This window comes from Phoca vitulina, unplaced genomic scaffold (genome assembly GCF_004348235.1).
Source record: "Phoca vitulina isolate PV1807 unplaced genomic scaffold, GSC_HSeal_1.0 scaffold25, whole genome shotgun sequence".
Lineage (NCBI taxonomy): Eukaryota > Metazoa > Chordata > Mammalia > Carnivora > Phocidae > Phoca > Phoca vitulina.
Window position 1 is genome coordinate 3,386,072 of NW_022589728.1, and position 21,081 is coordinate 3,407,152.

At 36.3% G+C, this 21,081-nt stretch overlaps 1 protein-coding gene across 6 annotated transcripts in view; it reads left to right on the top strand.

Annotated features, from left to right (window-relative positions):
• Nucleotides 1-21,081, top strand: part of SNTG1 (syntrophin gamma 1) — a 907,627-nt gene that overhangs the window by 287,718 nt on the left and 598,828 nt on the right. For 4 of the 6 annotated variants that reach the window (XM_032421883.1, XM_032421890.1, XM_032421889.1 and 1 more), the window contains one exon: nt 1,972-2,046. The gene's annotated coding sequence lies outside the window, so the exon portion shown is untranslated. Of the gene's footprint in view, nt 1-1,971; nt 2,047-5,939; nt 6,688-21,081 lie in introns of those variants that run through there. The other 2 variants (XM_032421884.1, XM_032421886.1) reach the window with 2 other exon arrangements.

Here is a 21,081-nt window from a genome sequence, read left to right on the forward strand (position 1 = left end):
ATCAATGGGTGGTTGTGGAATTGAAGCTGGTGAGTATGTGAACTAAAGACATAAACTGAGACATTTAGCCATCGGGTTTCCTTTTCCTTTTTCACTTGTACTTGGTACTGCTTGCCCCTGGGGATGTAAGAATCGTTGCTTAGGGCAATACCGGTTCCCCTCTATAACCACAGAAACCAGGTGTGGAGCTGCCAGAGTGATGACTGCACATTGTTCTCTAAGCAGTGTTCCTACTCTTACACCTCAATAGGGACCTGTGGAACAAGGACATGTTTCATTTATTTGTTTCTAATTGGAGAGGTTTGCTGTGTATTTATTATTTCTGAAATAAAGCCCATGGAATACATCTATAGGAAAAAAGAAATGCAGAAAATGGGATCAGGTTAAATAATTAGTTCATGGAAAACAACTAAATAAACAACAAAAGCTTAAATTTTATGTACCTTGAGATACAATGTTGAGAATTGTACTGCAATTGATATTATTCTCACTTAATACATAATTCTGAATCATCAAATTTATGAATTAAAAAATAACCCTCGTCACAGGCAGGGTTTCCCAAGGCTGCAGTCATGTGTCAGCTGGGCTATGTTCTGACCCTGAGCTCAGGGCCTTTTTCCAAATCCATATAAGTCATTGGCAGAATCCAGTTTTTTGTGTTTGTGGGACTGATTTCCCTATTTTTATGTTGCATCAGCCAGTGACTGCTCTGAGCTCCTACTAGCAGCCTTCTGAAGGTCTTAGGTATATGGTCTTCCCCAACAAGGCAGCTTAATTCTTCAAAGGAGGAGAATCTTTCCCAGTTTGAATCTCTGACCCTTTGTAAGACCTCCCCTCCCTTGGCTAAATCCAGCTACCTTAAGATAATCTCCCTCAAATTGGTTGACTCAAAATTAACTGATTTTGCAAAATCCCTTTGTGTTTGTCATCTAATGGAAACCCATCACAGAAGTGAAATACATCATAGTCACAAGCTCAACCCACAATCACGACATCAGAGGGGAAGAGATCATACAGTGTATATACCAGGGCGTGGGAATCTAGGAGCCAGTCCAGAATTATTCCTACCATAGTCCAGAAGCTTATATTCTACTTTAGGGTTCTCAACATGGCTAAGGTTCAGATTTCTCTGTGGATCTTATTAAAAAGTCATATATTATTAATCATAGGCCTCTGTATAGATCTGAATTGGCTGTATCTGTTGAATCATATATATATCTTTGATGAGCTATGCAAGCAATTTCTCTGCAGCCAGCTGTATGCCTCTGGAACTTCTCCTGATAACCACTGTTCTATTAAATACAACATTTCACTTGCTTATCATTTTAATAAAGTGTTAGAGCATTTTGAAAACTACGATTGAGTTCATGGGAGGACAAATAACATAAATGGGATCATTAAAAATGAAGTGGCAAAGGCAGAAACATCATTCTAGCCTTTGGAATTAGCAATTGATGTATAGACGCTAACCCCCTCTCCTCAGTATAAGAGTGGGTTAATAGCTATGTCTCATTAAAAATAATGGCATCAAATCAAAGACTATTTCTCACAAGGAGTGCTTTTAAATGATATCAATAATTTAAACTTGGAGTCTAATTCTAAAGGCTGTGGTATTGGCAGCTTATATCTAAATGCTGACTACTGACAGATACTATTTTGGGCAGATTACCAAATAGGCTTTTGTACTTTTTTTATAAGTCAATTTCCCCAAAATGTGTTCTGCAGAACTCAATCTTATGATATTAGCCATTTGGGAAATACTCATGATGTTATTTTTTCCCCTTGGTGATTCACAAGGTTTTGAGTTACTCCTAGAAATTCACAAAGAAGTGTGTTAAAAATGTATATGATATAAACATAAATGGGATGCATGTCTTCCTTATGGATAAAGTGAATAAATTTCAGTGTATAGATTTTATTGCCTCTATTTTGAATGCTCATAGGACTTTTAATTTTGCTTTCTGCATCTAGACTATTCTCCAGAATGTTAAGATTGCAAGAGAAGTGACCTCTGAAAAAGGAAAATATTGCTCTACCTAAATTCAGGTAAGACCATTACTTTTCAAAAAGTCATTGTGGGTAAATTAATGAAAAAAATATTCATTTTTCTACATTTCTATTATAAGTTGTTTCCTTCAATATTAAGCTTTATGAAGCCTCTTTCCTCTAGAACAATATAAGAAATTTTTTTTAATTTCCTGGTGTGGGGAGGGCGGCAACACTATGAACACATGTTAATGTTCAATAGTTAGACTTCATTTGGACATAGCTTTCCACCATATTTATTTAAACAACTGTATTAAATTTATATTGTTCCTTTAATGAGCATCATTCAGAGGAAAGAGCAATATAAATTTTCTGAAGCTTACTTTATTAGGTGAGGGGTCCATGACTCCTGATCAAGGTGGGAACTGGTGTCACACACTTTTGTGAGCTCTGCAGGCCCGGAGAAAGGGTAAATATGTGCCCGTACAAGGGGGGACCTTGGCTAAGTGTTCTAAAATGCTTCACAACACTAGAGCCTAGGGAACGATCACATTCTCTGTTGTTTATTCAGAACAAAGGATGAGAACGGGTAATGAAAATTAGTAAAGTAAATCGAATATGCCTTCAGAAAGGGAGCTCATGAATCAGTAGAGGCAAAGCAGGGGCAAAATGAGTAGAAGTCTCTGACTTTGGCTCTAGGACAAATATTACTTTTGGAAGGACTCATACTCTATTTACTAGGAAAAGCAGAATCTGGTCACTAAAGTCTAGGATTGAAGTTACTAAATCTATTTTCCTAATAAATTTTCACAGTATTTTTGAGTTCTTATTTCCTCTCATGCAAGGACTTATATTATGGTTTTAGTGAGACTAATGAAACTCATTGTCATCTTTTATGTTTAAAGGAACATTAACACTTAAAAGTGTGTTGTGTACATATTGTTGTATTAAATTATATTTAAATGCAATATTAAAATGTCAGGAATTCTTGAGTATATATCTGCGTTTTATGAAAATCATACAGTTCTGGGACTAAATGCATCCACACAGATAGCCTATTAGCGGATTTCCCAGACTGTGTTCTCGAGGAGTATGGCAAAGTTCAGAGTCACTTAAGATAATAAACAACTAGATCTGAAGTTGTTCTGGTTACTCAATATTCTAAATTATTTAATAATAAATATTTAGAATGGAACCCACATAATGCCATATTAATCACAATAGCACTCAGATAGAGACAGATTGCTAATAGATTCATTCTTCCTTCCTCACTGAATCCTGACCCCTAACCACCTGAATGCAGGTAGTTTTTGGCCTCAGGTTAAAACACAAATCATTCTCATCATTTGAATAAACCTAGAAAATTCTAAAACACATTTTCCAAGGAATCAAAAGGAACACACACCAGTGCCTCAGAAAATTATATCCAGGGTTTTCAAATGATTTTTTATCACTAGACTGTTTTCATAGTTAGACCTTTTCTCCAAATAAAATATCAGAGAGAAGCCCAAAAGATAAAAGAGAGGGGTAAAAAAAAAAAATTATTGAAACGGGAGTGGGTGTTCCAGAACTACTTGGTTTCTTTGCCTCTGCTTTTCCTTACCTCTGAATCCATTCCTCATTCCCCAAAACCCTACAGATCTGACAGACATTAATATTTCCTGGAAGCCTGTGATTCTTTGGCTTCTCAGTTCTTTGCTTTGAAGCCCATGTGGAAGCATTAACTTAAACAGAGACAGAGAGCGAAACATAAAAGTGGGAATTGCCAGGATTATGCTGTGCTAGCCAGAAATGGAAAAGTGATTGCTGTGCGAAAGAGATCATTTATTACCTACTTAGGTTTCCCAGTGTCAGCTGTTGCCCTGTATGTGTTCACGTCACCATTGTGCAAAGCTCCCTCCACGTGATTTCGAAGTATCAGACCCTGTAAATGTTGTTGGAAGCCCAAGAGAGGTACCTATAAATGAAAACAGGGAGAAAGGCAGTCATAAGGAGAATAATGGGAATTCATTTGAGGGTGGCTATTACCTCACAATGAATAGTTAATACTTTATTTAAAAAAATATCTCTAGATGCATTTCAAACATTTCTCTTCATCTTAGGTATATATCTTTGCCTCCTACGTTTGTTTGTTTGTTTTAGTTTAACACACCTTATTGATAAGCAACATGTCTGAGTTGATAATGCTTTTTTTTGGAAGATTTTATTTATTTATTTGAGAGAAAGGGGGTGGAGCGACCACAAGCTGGGGGGAGTGGCAGGCAGAGGGAGAAGCACACTCCCCACTGAGCAGACAGCAGGACTTGAGGCCTTGATCCCAGGACCCTGGGATTGTGACCTGAGCTGAAGGCAGATGCCCAACTGACTGAGCCACCCAGGAGCCCCTGAACTGATACTGTTTTGAGACAGGTTGAATAAAGAAGAGAAATACTAAACATGGTCTAATAACACATAGCCTACCCACATTGCGTATTTTCTGATACTTTGTACGTATGAAATATTTCAAAACTACATGTCTCAGCATATACTGTACTGGATTCCTTACAGTTTCTGAACTGACCTGTAGAATTTTACTTGTGCCTCCAATGTTTTATTCATGCTTATATTTGTCCACATTTAAAGCTAAACTGGCTTCATGTTTGAATGGAAAATAGCCCCATGAGCAAAAGCAAACTGGATGTCCACTGGGTGAGCAGCTGTCCCAGCCTGCTCACCTGTGCCTAATTTCTGCTGGCTGCCCTCTCTACTTGGCTAAAGGAATTTTCCTGGGCTTTTTCTTATTGTCAGAACAAGATTACTCTAATATAAATACTTAATACTTGAATGTGTAGAATTTTTTTCTATTACTGCTTCTCCCTGGTTTGAGGATGTTTGAGGCATCTGACATTGTACTTTGATTGGTCTTCCTGTGGTCTGTTCCTTTTTGTTACACACTGCATCTGCAACTGGGGTGCAACTTCTATAGGCCCATTTGCCACTAGGATTGTTATTCAAATTCCCAGTCCTTTCAGGCATGTTTGTGATTTTAGCCACTGGCTTCAATGGTAAAACATCTGTATTTTTGGTTTTGTTGGCTCTGTTGTCTGTCCTGAGTAAAGGAACACAATTATCAAACGCGAAGAAGCTTAGCCTTGAGCACAAAACTGGCTTTATATTCTAAGCAACTTTCTTAATGTTTTCTGACTGAGCCCCAACTCCCCATCTACCTTGTTTACAGCAATTTGACTGAAGAAGTTGCCTGTGAGAGGTGTAGCTCCTGGTCATGGTGCAAAGAGCAATGCTGTTCCCTGCTGACTTGTTTTGGTTTTTGCTTATTTTCTGTTTCTCTTTGTGACCCCAGGATCTACCATCATGTCAATGTGAATAGGGTCCCAATAAATATATTTTTTATATTTTTTAATTTAATTTTATTTTATTATGTTATGTTAATCACCATACATACATCATTAGTTTTTGATGTAGTGTTCCATGATTCATTGTTTGCATATAACACCCAGTGCTCCATTCAGTACGTGCCCTCTTTAATACCCATCACCAATAAATATTTCAAAAAAAATTAATAGGTTGATGAAAATATTTTTGGAGCTGCATTCTGTGCATTTTATTTATTCATTTTAGAGAGAGAGTGTGCACAAGTGGGGGGAGGGACAGGGGGAGAGAGAGAGAGAGAGAGAGAGAACCTCAAGCAGACTCCCTGTTGAGCACATAACCCACTGCAGAGTTCAATCTTATGACCCTGAGATCATGACCTGAGCCAAAATCAAGAGTTGGTCACTTAACCAACTGAGCCACCCAGGTGCCTCTGAATTCTATGTGTTGTAGACATTCTCTCATAGTTGAAAAAAGACTGGCTACATTATATACATATATATATATATATATTCCTCTGATTATATATATATATATATATATAATATATAATACTGATTACTCTGATTACTTTCCTTTCTATTTCCTACTCAGTATGTGTAGATTTCTGGTAGCTCTTGGTATTGCTTTCCATCATGGACAGATTAATGTAGGTTGCTTTAATCTTGATAATTCCATTCTGTCTCCCTCTATTCTGGAAAATTCAATGAAGAGAAGATTGGATAATTCTGGCTGGATGAAGACTATTGGCAGCCTCTCAGGGCTCAAAGTATCTGTGTCTGGCTGTGAAGAAGGTTCACAAAGTCCTTAGGTTACTGGCAGATACCTTTGGTGATAAAGGAAACAACAAAAAGTTCTAAAGAAATCTCATAAATATTATCACTTTAAATGTTGGACATTGTATCAAAGCTACAGAGCCAAATTGGAGAAATCTTGGAGTATGGCAACTAAAATGATGGAGGGATACATTGCCCGCTTGGGAGAGTGGACCTAGTTGATACACTGTCCGCATCCTCTCAGTCCTGCCCAGTTTTCCAACTTTAGCTGCTTTCATTGCTTTTAGGCTGGAATATTCCTGGGGATCACTCATACCATTCCCATGCATATAAAACCACTGTAGTCAGTACCTTATTTTCTGCCATCCCTGACAGTCTCTCCTGATGCTGCACATAAGCACCTGTCTTTAGCATAGCCTCTTTTTTTTTCCCACAGAGGCAGAGCTGTAGCAGTTAGAGGGCCTGATTCAACCCAGCTGGACCCATGGAGTCTCTGGTTTCCTAGACTCTGCTCAGAGATACTGGTTGTGCCAAGCAGAAGTACAAGGGATTACAGGTTCACTAAGCAAACTTTGATCAATGAAACAGGATCAGGGATGACTTTGTGGGAGGGAGAAGTATGCACTCAGAGAGGGCCCTGCACACAGAGGAGCCCCACATTTGATTTGATTTGCATTAAGTTTCACTCTTTGTGTGCTGAAGTTCTATAGGTTTTTTTCAAAAATATAGTGTCATGTACCTATTAGAATATCATGCAGAGGAGTTTCAGCACTCAACAATATTCCCTGTGCTTGGCCTTTTTAGCCCTCCTCCTTTCCCTCTAAACTGCTGGAAACCGCTTTTTGTTTCGTTTTGAATCATCTCTATAGTTTTGCCTTTTCCCAAATGTAATGTAACAGGAATCATACAGTGTGTAGCCTTTTCAGCTTGGCTTCTTTCACTTAACAATATGCATTTAAGAGTCATTATATTTTTTTTTGTGGCTTCTTTGGTACTTTCTTTTTATCTGAATAATATGCCATTCCATAGAGGTACCACAGTTTGTATATTCACTTACCTACTGAAGGAAATCATGAAGAAAGCCTCTATAAATTTTCCTGTGAAGGTTTAATATGTTCTTGAATCAGTTGGCTGAATATCTAACAATGCAACTGCTGTATCATATGGTAAGAATACAGATAGTCTTGTAAAAACCTATAAACTCTTTACCATTTTGCATTCCTGCCAGCAATGGAGAGCTCCTGTTGCTCCACACCCTTGCCAGCAAATGATATTGTGAGTTTTAAAATTTTGTTTTTTAAAAATATTTAACTTTTATAGTACCTTTTTTAAAATTAGGAACCAAGGCATTAACATACTTTAAAAATATACTCTTATAGTAAGTAGAGACATTTTTTTTCCAAAACAAGAAAGTTTGTTAACACAATATCAAGCAGATATACATCATGAATGATATTTGGTGGGGGACATAGACATTAAAGAATTAATAACAAAAATAAAGTAGTTATAAATTCAAAATGAATTAAAGACCTAGATGTGAGACTTGTAACCCTGAAAATCCTAGAGGAGAACACGGGCAGTAACCTCTTTGACATTGGCCGTAGCAACTTCTTTCTAGGTATGTCTCCTGAGGCAAGGGAAACAAAAGCAAAAATAAACCACTGGGAACTCATTAAATTAAAAAGGTTCTGCACAGTGAAGGAAACAGTCAACAAAAGTAAAAGGCAACCTATGGAATGGGAGAAGATATTTGTGAATGACATACCTGATAAAGGGTTAGTATCCAAAATATATAAAGAACTTATAAAACTCAACACTCAAAAAACCAAATAATCCAAATGAAAAATAGGCAGAAGAATAGACATTTTAGCAAAGAAGACATACAGGTGGCCAACAGACACATGAAAAGATGTTCAACATCACTGATCATCAGGGAAATACAAATCAAAACTACAATGAGATATTTCCTCACACGTGTCAGAGTGGCTAAAATCAACAACACAAAAAACAATAGGTGTTGGCGAGGATGTGGAGAAAGGGGAACCCTCCTACACTGTTGTTGGGAATGCAAGCTGGTGCAGCCACTCTGGAAAATAGTATGGAGGTTCGTCAAAAAGTTAAAAATAGAACTACCCTATGACCCAGCAATTGCACTACCAGGTATTTACCCAAAGAATACAAAAATACTAATTCAAAGGGATACAGGCACTCCAATGTTTATAGCAGCATTATCTATAATAGCCAAAGTATGGAAACACCACAAGTGTCCATCTACTGACTAATGGTTGAAGAAGAAATGGTATACATATATACATATAATAGGATATACTCACCCATAAAAAAGAATGAAATCTTGCCATTTGCAATGACATGGTTGGAGATGGAGAGTATTATGCTAAAGGAAATAAGTCAGAGAGAGAAATACCGTGTGATTTCACTCAAATGTGTAATTTGAACAAATGAATAAGGGGAAAATAAAAAGTAAAGTGGAGGCAAACCAAGAAACAGACTCTTTTTTTTAATGTTATGTTAGTCACCATACAGTACATCATTAGTTTTTGATGTGGTGTTCCATGAGAAACAGACTCTTAATGTTAGAGAGCAAACTGATGGTTACCAGAGGGAAGGTGTGTTGGGGGATGGGTTAAATAAGATTAAGGAGGGCACTTGTGATGAGCAGTGGTTGTTGTATGCAAGTGTTGAATTACTAAATCGTACAGCCGAAACTAATATTACATTGTATGTTAACTAGCTGGAATGTAAATAAAAACTTAAAAAAAGAAATTAAAAAATAATAAATCTATGTATCTCAAACAGAAAAAAAGGTAGTTATAATTAGTTGGAAGTTCTATGAAGGGAAGACTAAGTAGCTATGGGAGAAACCAAATGAGATTTCTTCTTCTTTCCCTTCCCCTTCTTGCCTCTCCTCCCCCTTGTTTTCCTCCTCCCCTCTCCCCCTCCAGCCCCTCAGCTGAGAACTGTAAAGACATTTTAGGGGGTTGCCTAACATTAAATATTGGAATGAACAAATTGGAAAATGCAATTAAAAACAACACAAATTAATGCATAAATGAACAGATACAATATGAAGCCTCTTCATCAACTCATAGCATATATACCTAGTCAGTACTTAGTCAAAAACTTCCTCCACCTCTCAGAGAAATTTAGTCATATAATTGGACATTTCTTACTCTTGAAATACCAGTTATTCATAACATCTGCAACCATCCGTTCTTCCTGTCTTTTCACCCATTTTCTGATGATTATTTTTGTTCTTCCTATCTTGATCTATTTTTGCTTTATTCTTAAATCTCATCTTTCTTCAATGCTGTTAACTCTGTATGTACTAATTCTTTACAGGAATGTCCTTTATTCTAGTAAAAGCCTTCTTGTAAGAACCAAACACAAATCCCACCACCTTCCACAAATTTTGCAGGTGCCCCAATCCTAATTAATTATTTTTTTTCCTATACACACATGATGACATTTCAGATTATTTTTGTCTGTTTTCCCTACCAAATTCTGAACTCCCAAAGAGAAAGGATTGGATTTACTCTATTACTAATACTTGTTCAACCCTGTTCATTTCCTCCAGCCTGTCAGAACCAGGGGTCTCCAGTCTCTGTTGGTGGAAACTGCCCTGGGCATGATTTGCAATTAACTAACTCTGTCTCAGATTCCATGTCCCTATACATCTTCCAGTCTCCAAACTCATTTTTCTGTACCTTGCACCCCTCAGATACTGCATCTAGCTGTTTGGACTTGATCTTTGTGTTTGATTTTCCTAATGGACTTTAACATAAATGTGACCCCTGGCTCTTTTAATTATCTTGATGCAATTCCAGCATTCTTGCCTTTGTACAAACTAAAGCTCCAGGAACAACCATTTGGCTAACATTTCATTTTCATTGTTCCTCCATAAATAGGCAGAAAGGGAGGCTCAGGAGAGTTCAGAAGGTGCTACTTGTACACTGTACATTCTCATTATTTTGTTAATTGAATTGAGTTTAACTGGTATTTACAACATTCAGTGATTCAACAAGTTAACATTTTGAGTATTTAAGGAAGAAAATAACACTAGTACAATGGTTTTTAATTTCTTTCTTTCTAAACTACTATGATTACTAGTATGAGTATAAAAAATGCTTAAAGGTGAAAAAATGCAAAATTCCATCTGTAAGATTTTTTAGTGATGGATAATACTTGGTAATGTATATATAAAAAATGAGAAGCTTTTGAATTTTATTACCTTTTAGTCTTTTAGAAGTCCAATTTGGATGTTTCCACTTATTACTTTTTAAATAACACTGGAGGAAAAACAACAGTTTGAGAAGAGGCCAGTTGGCCAAATGAAGAAGCACAGTTCCATTGAAATGAATGTCATGACACAATACAAGAATTATTATGCTATTTAAAAACCAAGCCAGATTTTCAAAATTACCCTACACCTGTGTGTCACAATATATAATTCCTGAACTCAGTAGAGCAAAGGGGTAACATTTGAATAAGAACATAAGATTGTTTTCTAAAGTTAGATCAAAATTAACAAACCCTTTATTTTAAAAAAGAATGACAATTACAAAGTGAGAATCCCGGTCTAAATTCTTATGTATTGAAGCAACAGAGGGAAATGAATATATAATAATAACCTGTCATTTGTATAGTATTTCACATCTTTTGTTTCTTTTTTTTTTAATTTCAGTGCAGCATCTAGCTTTTGCTATATGGATGGCAGGTTCTATTATTGCCAGTTGCATTTCCCCTAATTTATCTGTTGTTGTAATGGCAGATCAAGAATTGTCTCTTCGGGATTCAGTCAACTGATCCAATATTTTTTTCACTACATGGCCCAACTAAATTTATTAGTTCGGAGTATGAAAAATCTAAGGAATGAGTCCTCAGTTAAATAATTAATAATTAATGAAGATGAAATGAAGAGAAAGTATATAAAATATGGATAGGTGTTACTAAATGCAAATTATTTTATGATTATGTCTACTGATGACCCAGTGTGATAAAAATAGCCCCAACCATACGAGAAGCATTTTTCAAGAAAAAAAAATATTTTGGAGAGTGTGTGTGTCTGTGTGTCTGTGTCTGTGTACCAGACATCTCTTAAGAATGACTTCACATTCTCTTGGTGTCCGCTATCTCTTTGGGTCACTTATTCCAATTTATCACTCCTACAGAGGTCAGTTCTACTTTATGCAGACCCACGTCACCAGTTCCTCATCTTATTTCTGCATCTCCTACCCTTCCGTTATTTTCTCCTTCCTGGAAAGTACCATGAATATTCCTTTTACCTTCTTGCTCTAATTCAAACCTGGAGGTCCCCTACGGACAATACGTTCTCTCCAGGCTTCTCAAATGTGGTGACCTCTTGTACAACTCACGAACCACTAAACCTGGAGGTGGGCATGTGTTCACGTTGCTTCTCTTTGCTAGTAAGCTTATTGAATTTGTCTCCTCTTTCTGTTCTCATAAGCTGCTGCTCCTTTGCAGTGCATTCCATCAGATATTTTTGCTCATATACAGGATGACATCATCTACAAAAACATGGACACTCTAGCTCATTTCCTAAAGATGTTAGCATCTGTCTAACGGTGTTTTTCCACACTACTTATGCAGTTACTATGCTTCAGCATTTATGTAGAAAATTCAAAACCCTGAGCTTTCAGTTCTATACCTCTTCCCTTTCAGCTGTTTGTCCCTTCTTATACAACAATCCATTCCTGTTAATTTCCCAAACTATATTATTGCTTGTTACAGAACTATCTCCAAAGGCTGTTTTTTGACTCTATATGCTATCCTTACAGTTCCCTTACTTTATTATTCCACATCATTGTTTACTGAGGACTCCCAATCCACCAATGGTTTATCCTTATCACCCTCTATAACCAGTTATGTCTTCATACTCATCTTATATAACTTGGATTCCATAATGCATCAGTATAATTACTATCATACATTTTTTTTTGCCTTTCTTTCCTTTTCTAATACTTACCTGGAAAAACCTTAACCAAGGTTAAAACATATTTCTATCTGCTTGCCCAAGTAGCAGAAGAGACTAAAGGAAAACATACAATTATGCTGATAGTCTGCTTTTAATTTTTGATCCCAAACCTCAGTCAGATCATGACTACTACTTGTTAGTAATTATTTGTCTTAGTTGGCTATTTATTTCTTCATTCTCTCCAAAATTTTCAGCAAACCTCCCCTGTCCATCACTTATATCTAATGATCTTGCTTTTACTTTACTACAATAGAAACAATAAGACGCAAATTACTTTGTCTGTTTATGAGAAAAACTACCAAACTACCTGCATTCCTACCCATATTTCTCCTGTTACTGTGAATGGAATGTATATGCTCCTATCTTAGCCAAAAACTCTTTACTTTCGTATTGGATTCCATCTTTCTTCATCCCACTTAAGGACTTTCCTCCTGAAATTGAATCTTATCTATCCAAGTTTCATCAATTTGCTTCTGTCTGTTCTATTTCTTTATTTCCTTCAGAATACAACATGGCTATGTCTTAAAGTTAAAAATAAAATCCTTCCTTTAATTCCACTTATCCCTCTAGGGCAGTCTGAAATTTCTGTTTTCCTCAATGTCAGACTGCTCCAAGTAGCTGTAAATATTCCATGTTTCCAAATATTCACATCTTAGTCATTCCTGAAACTGTTATTCACTTATTCACTACTGAAACACCATTCCATGGAAACCCTTCTTATTGAGGAGATCAGTGATTGTCTATTATATGTTTCTGCCCCTTTACTCTCCATTTAAAATATCCTCCTTCACATCCCATTAATTCAATACCATTTATATTGCTTTTAAAAGTTGTTTAAACAATATACTTTGGAGCTCTAAAGGTTAAAAAAAAATGGCTATGGTTGGGGGCGCCTGGGTGGCTCAGTTGTTAAGCGTCTGCCTTCGGCTCAGGTCATGATCCCAGGGTCCTGGGATCGAGCCCCACATCGGGCTCCCTGCTCAGCGGGAAGCCTGCTTCTCCCTCTCCCCCTCCCCCTGCTTGTGTTCCTTCTCTCACTGTGTCTCTCTCTGTCAAATGAATAAATAAATAAAATCTTAAAAAAAAAAAAAAAAAAAAATGGCTATGGTTGCTGTATTATTTAACATTTTGAAAAAAAGTTAAAATGTTCCCAGCTCAGATTTAAATATCTTTTTCATGGAATTTATGAATCATTTTTTTTTCATTGCAGTTATTTATTTGCATGAGGTTCTAAGAACAATTTGAAATTTTTTATTCACGTGGATACTTTGTGACATTAACTTCTCTGAGGATGATGAATGCCTTTCATAAAGTGATGAATTTCTAGAGTATGCTTAGAAAATATTTGCAGGTTGGGGTGCCTGGGTGGCTCAGTCAGTTAAGTGACCAACTCTTGGTTTTGGCTAGGGTCATGTTCTCAGGGTTGTGAGATTGAGCCCCAACTCAAGCTCCATGCTTGGTGCCAAGTCTGCTTGAGATTCTTTCCCTCTGCTCCTCCCCTGCTTGTGCTCTCTCTCTCTGTGTCTCTTAAATAAATAAATAAAATCTTAAGGAAATATTTGCACACTGTGTTAAAAGTTGTATCTCTAAACTTAGACTGCAGAGATTAAAAGTTGATGCCATCATTCACCAGCTGTGAGACCTTTGACAGTTTCTTAAACCCTTAGTCTTAGTTCCCACAAAAATAATAGTGTTATGGAAAGAATAAATGGATGATACATGTGAAGTGCTTAATATAATATATATCAAGTAATAAGCAAATAATGTGAGTAAATGAATTTTTAAAATTTTTTTAAAAGATTTTATTTATTTGACAGAGAGAGACACAGCGAGAGAGGGAATACAAGCAGAGGGGGTGGGAGAGGGAGAAGCAGGCTTCCTGCGGAGCAGGGAGCTCGATGCGGGGCTCGATCCCAGGATCCTGGGATCATGACCCGAGCCGGAGGCAGACGCTTAACGACTGAGCCACCCAGGCGCCCCAGTAAATGAATTTTAAATGCTAAATCTTTATTTCACTTTAAAGTTTATAAATAATTTTTTCAAAGTGCTATATTTAACATTTTATTTAATTTTTGCACTAGCCTTGTTAGGAGATGATATTCTCTGGCTCATTTAATAGCTGCTAAAAAATAAGAAACATCAAATTGTATAAAGCCATTTCTGTATAAACTCAGAATGCAATTGTTTCACAGAATTCATAGGTTTAGATCATTTACCACATTTCTTTTGCTATGAAATGAGTTCTCTGGTCAAAAACAATGCTGAATAATACCATGATGTTCGAGAAGGCATTTTATAAGTTCGTGAATGGTAATTTGACAAAGGCACCATATTCAGGGATAAATTGATATAGATAAATTGGTATATATAGCAAGTATCTACTCCACAAAGAACCAAATGCTGGCCCTTCTATAATGGCAGCAATTCAATGTAAACAATTTGCCACGAGGCAGCTGGCTGATCACACCAGGAAATGGAGCTGTATTAGCAGTGGTTGTATCTAGTTCAGCCTGGGAGAGTGGAAGTCCACGTTGCTTAGCCCATGCATACCTTCCTTCACTGCCACCATGACCATTCTGTTCACCAACCCATGGTTGGGGAAAGGGACTGACCGATACCAGAAGAATGAGTCATCCTATCCTTATTAAAATATTCCCCTGCTGAGGTCACTTGTTGGAAATCATTCACAGATCTTCACATTCTCTGCCAGTCTGGATTGGACTACCCACATTTCTTTTTCCTATACTTCCTTGTCACCAATATTCCTGTCATACTTCTTCAGATTCCTAACCATTCAGCCAAGTCATTAGCCTCAGCACACAAACCAGTCAGATCATAAAACATCTCTTCTTCCAGGCAAAGTGAACAACCAGGTAGGTATACTGATCCAAGTTCTGCCCACAGGTTGTATTTTACTTCATGATTGTCTTTAGGACTGTCCTGGAGTGAAGCTGTAGTGCCCCATCTGTCCACCTGTAAGTGGTGCCTGTAATATCACAGAGCTACATCTGTAAACCAAGCCTGAGTTTTTATCCTAAGCCAACTAGTCAAAGGGCACTCCTCCTAAGACCATAGATGCAGGCTGGGAGAGAGAAGACAGGGTAGCAGGATGGTGACCGAGGGCATTTGGACCCACTTCTTTATGCTATCTCAAAGCTATGTCCTTGGAACAACTCCCATTGTGGGAATGGTGGAAAGTACACTCAAAGAACAGGGGTGAGGAGCTTCCAAGGGGTGACTTGCAGGCAAGTCAGCTAGTCCTCATGTGCTCGCAGTTATGTCCTCGAACAACCAGAAACACTCTAAGACCATGCCAGAATGTTTGTGTTAATTTTTGCATCTAGTTACTGTGTGACATTTACACAGCAGAATTGAATATTTAATATATTTCAGAAGAGAAACAATTTTGAGTAAGTATGAATACTGAATATTCCAGGCATAAAATATAGTATCTTTACAAAAAAGTATAAAAATAAAAAGGAGAAATGATCTTAAGTTGGTATTGGTAGTAAATCTAAGAATTGACATTCTTGGAATCGTCATCCTAGATTTTAATCTAAATTAAATTCTAATCTAGGGGCGCCTGGGTGGCTCAGTCGTTAAGCGTCTGCCTTCGGCTCAGGTCATGATCCCAGGGTCCTGGGATCGAGCTCCGCATCGGGCTCCCTGCTCCGCGGGAAGCCTGCTTCTCCCTCTCCCACTCCCCCTGCTTGTGTTCCCTCTCTCGCTGTGTCTCTCTCTGTCAAATAAATAAATAAAATCTTTAAAAATAAAAATAAAAATAAATAAATAAATAAATAAAATTCTAATCTGAGTTAATTTGCCTCTAGAGCATGTTTGATCGGACGTTATTTTGTGAACAATGGGGAAAGATTTGAATATGTTATGGATTTTTCTGATTTTGTATTTAAAAATTAAATTATCCATAACAGTTATTTGGTAGCTTTCATTCATTCATCCATTCAACAAGTATGTGTTGAATACCCACAGGTATACTAGGGTTCTCCATTAACCACAGGTGTTCAAACATGAATAAGATATAAATCATTGCCTTTATGGAGTTTGCAAACTAGTGATTTTAACTAAGTATTTACAGAGAAAGGCCAGCATGACATGTCTAGTGCAAAATTCAGCTGTTAACTGTGTTTTACAGTCTTCACCTTCCTAGATTGAGGAGGTCAGTCAGAACAAAGAATAGTAAGACTCATATCCTATGTTTTCTGCTCTTAGGATTACAATCTAGATTAATTTTTATTCATTGTGTCAAATTAAAAAATAAAATGAATGTTTTCAGTTATCTTCAAAATATATGTTATTATGTCACAAACTCAAACTTGTCCTACCTGTTCTACTGAATTAAGGGGTAATAGCTATGTACAATTAAAATTAAAGACATACTGATTTAAGTCAGCTATTAATAACATCAGCAACATCAATAAGGGTATGACTATTTCCAGTCAGCTTGAAATGCATAGCTCCAGTTGATTTAAATTGTTTCTCTTTGAGAAGAGGAATAGAGAATTGGCTATAACTAACAGGTCATAAATCAAATGGATGTTCTTTTCTATTTGAAACCCTGAGAAAGGTATAGTCACAGCAAGTACTCTTTTTTTTTTCTTTTTATACTAGTGCCTTTTAAAGGTATATTATTTCAATCAAGCTTCTTGCACACTCTTGTAGAAGATTTGTAAGCCATTTTAATGGCTCCTGTTGATAAACACAGCAAGATTCTGCACACATCACAGAAATGATATGCCTGGTCATTTGCGGCAAGAGCATTAGCAAGGCAGTATGATAGGCTCGGAGCGACGAAGCAGCCACCTGCTCACTCTTTCAGTAGATGAAGCAAAGTGGCTAGAGCTTCTGTAGGATAAAGGTGCAATGACAAGATAATAAGACTAAATTGGGCTTAGATGGAATGGTGCAATTACATTACAAACAGCTTGCTTTTCATTGCCAATAAGCCATGCTGGGTTAGAGTATTTTCTAGACAGGCAGCTTATTTTTCTGTTACTGCTCTTGTTTTCAGATTTTACCATTTCAGTATTTTCTGTTTTCATTTGTCTTGCCATACATCATAAATACACATTTCTTTGAAAGCTCACAGGTTTATGGGACTTCTTATCAAAAACATTAAGGTTTTTTTTATATTACATGTTAGACTGTGATTTTTCAGGGGACAAAAGTCTCTCTGATGTCAAACAAGCTGCATTATATGTAGCTGTTTGGTGATGGTAAGAAGGCCAAGATTTTATTCTAAAAATTACTTTTATTCTCATTTTTGTTTGATTGGAATCAACATTGTAAGACAAAGGAAAAAGAATGCTTTGTAAATTGTTATTAATTTTGAAACAGTGAGTTCTTGGCATAGGTTGCTCTAGAATGCCAGATCAATCAGTATTATTCAGTTTATTCACAAAAGGAATTTGAAATAGCTTGGCAAATCACTTACTCTGCTGTCTTTGGTTAATTAGCTGCAAATGATATTGAAAAAGCCTTATTTTTAATGTAGAATTATTTGGGGAAAACTATTCTTGAGATGAGACCAGTGATACAAATTACTATTAGAAGTTTGTCCTTTCAATAAATTAGTATATTATGACAGGACGATAAAAAAAAAATGAAACACAGGATTTCCAAATTTTGCTGCATCATTTTACCTTCCAGTATTACTGGATTACATGGAGTCAGAGAAGCCATGGAGGTGACTAAGTGTGGCCCAATTTGTCCAGAGCCAGCCCGTCTAGAACAGGCCATGGTGAGCCTGAGGGAGTGACAGTCATGCTGAGCATAGCAGAAAATCACAACCAAAAGTTTTTGTTGGTTTTAGAACAAAACCACAGATCCTACTGGCCTGGGATGTAGGAGTCTGGATCAACTATTCATCTACTTTATCAATTTGAGAAATTTACTTCCTTTTCTTGAACCTTAGTTATGTCATCTGTAAGATAAAGAAGTTAGCCCCATTCCATTGTTACATTCTAATTACACTTAGCCCAAGGATTAAGGTGTGCTGCCTATAGGCATAGGCATGGGATTATCTCTGACAGAAATTTATAAATTTAATCATGTCTTTCTCTTATAGTGTATTCATTTGCTTTATTTATTTACCATATTAACAAAAGAGCTAAATTTGTACTATGTCTCAAATACCTATAAGCAGGTAAAGTGAACAATGAAGGCAGAATTTGTTAATCTATTTTAAAACAGAGTTTCATTTTTAATATTTAAAAAAAATACTAAAACATCAGTTTTAATTAGGAGACTTTCCCTATGGTTTCAATTTATTTTTTGTCATTTGAAAGCTTTTTTTTTTTCCCTCAAATACAGATTCTATTAGGACAATGACATTATTTTAAGTACTTTGTTAAAGCCTTTGAGTACTCTATCTTTCTATTTTAATATAAAGATCAAAATTCCTTGGTTAAAACATACATGAGTATAATTTTAAAAAGGCAACTGTTCCAATTTCAGTGCTGTTGGAGTTTAGAAAGGGATAGCTATCCTCTTTCTAAGCTACAGCATAAAATCCTAAGTTTCTATGAGTTGAATATGTAAGATAAAAATTTAATGTCTTTAGTAACAAAAATATATGAATTATTATAATTGAGTATCTTTTTTTTTTTAAAGATTTTATTTATTTATTTGAGAGAGAGAGAGAGAGAGAGCACATGAGAGGGGGAGGGCCAGAGGGAGAAGCAGACTCCCCGCTGAGCAGGGAGCCCGATGCGGGACTCGATCCTGGGACTCCAGGATCATGACCTGAGCCGAAGGCAGTCGCTTAACCAACTGAGCCACCCAGGCGCCCTATAATTGAGTATCTTTTATGAATGCAGTCTACTAGTTGCTTTCCATATATCATTTGATCATCTCAAGATGAACAAGATGGCACAAGTGAAAGTCTGAGAAAAGATTACATAGCCTTTTGGAAAATAGACCACAGTTCAATAAATGAGCAAGATCTGTTTTCAAATGAACTTTTATGCATTTTATGTTTAATTAAATATAGAAATGGCTTAAGAAAATTATAAAGCATAACAAAGCATATTACCTTAAAACCACTAGAAACTTTATTTTCCACTTTTGTCCTAATTAAATATGGTTACAAGTTTCTTAATTACATATGGTTACAAGTTAGACTATTATCTAACTTCTATCAAGTTAGAAGAAATACCCATTGTTTACACTGAGATGGGACAAGTATCACACCACAAACCAAAATGTGTTCTCTCGGCAAAGAGAGTACCGGAAACCAACTTGCTGCTTTAAATTTTGACAATCTATTTAATTAAAGTCTATTTTTGGAGAATCACCTTATTATAATCTACTTTGCCTCTTGCCCTTAAAATTGTTCATTGAATACCTGTTACTGTTAAATTTGTTGCTTGAATTTAGGCGATCAGCCAAAAGATGTGCTATAGACTATTCTTCATGAGATTAAAAAGAAAATGTTATTTTCAACATGAAAAATTTTAATAATGAAAATCTTGCTGTTGACTTTAAAATAGTATTTATTTCTAAAATGTGGGTCAGATTCCAATGTGATAAGTCCTTCAAGAAATATCTATGAAAGATGGTGTACCAAAGCAAGCGAATTTTAGTTTAGACTTTAGAAAAAAATGGATTCAGCATGCCAAGACATAAAGAAATGTATGTATATTTGAATCTTTGGTTTGAGTTTCTTTATTATTTTATATAACTTTCTTTTTTTTTTTTTTTTTTTTTTTTTTACATGAAAGACCATCATTTATTAAATACACTTACAGGATTAAAAGTTCAAATACATAGTATTTCATGTTTACTAATTGCATGATTGATTTTATTGTTATATTAATTTTTTCTGTCAGAGAAGTTATATAACTTTCTTAATAACAGTAAGTTTCTGTTGCTATCATGGCAGTAAAATTTTGTCTATACTTTTATTTTAGGACTCTGTTTTAGTTATCCATTGCTATATAACAAATTAGCACAAACTTAATGGCTTAAGACAGCAGTTATAGGGGCACCTGAGTGGCTCAGTTGTTAAGCATCTGCCTTCAGCTCAGGTCATGATCCCAGGGTCCTGGGATCCAGCCCCGCATCGGGCTCCCTGCTCGGTGGGAATCCTGCTTCTCCCTCTCCCACTCCCCCTGCTTGTGTTCCCTCTCTCGCTGTGTCTCTCTCTGTCAAATAAATAAATAAAATCTTAAAAAAAAAAACAGCACTTATATAAGATTTATCTCAAGGTTTCAGTGGGTGGGAAATCTGACACAGCTTGGCTGGGCCCTCTGCCTCAGGGCTGTCACAAGGCTTTAGTCTCGGGCTAGTGTCTTGTCTAAAGCTCTTGAAGTTGTTCCTGAGCCCGTTTGTTTCTAAGTTACTCAGGACCTCTCTCTTTGAACCAATTAGATACACTTAAGAAGGGATTAACTGATTTAAAACACTTAAAAGCACATAAGTGAGAAGAAAGACAAAAGGAATTCATTACACTGCAGATGACTGATACTGGAAATATTTTGAGAGAACTTAGAGGTGCCCCCAAGATTATGGTCAACTGCATACATAGCAACTGTTTAAAGAAAACCACAAACGGCAAAATGTAAGAAATAATGCAGGAATGTTTATTGTGGGGTAATTTGTTGCATTGTACAACTTCAAAAATGCTTTTAGCTTTAATAATTTTAGTGTTTGGACTGAGATTTTCCACTAGTCAGTCAGAAGGTAAGTCCATTTTCAAGTTCTTCAGAAAATGCATGTTCTAAAGCCATCATGAAGCCTTGACATTGTCATCCCTTCATATCAACCAAGAGGATCCACTCCTATAAAATTATTTAAAAAGATTCTTCCAGGGTCTCTAATAATGACAGTCAGTATTTTTAAGAGTTCAGGTCTACCAAGATCGCAGCTATAATTTCAACAACTTTTGCGGGGGGCGGGGGGTTGGCCTGTATTATCTCT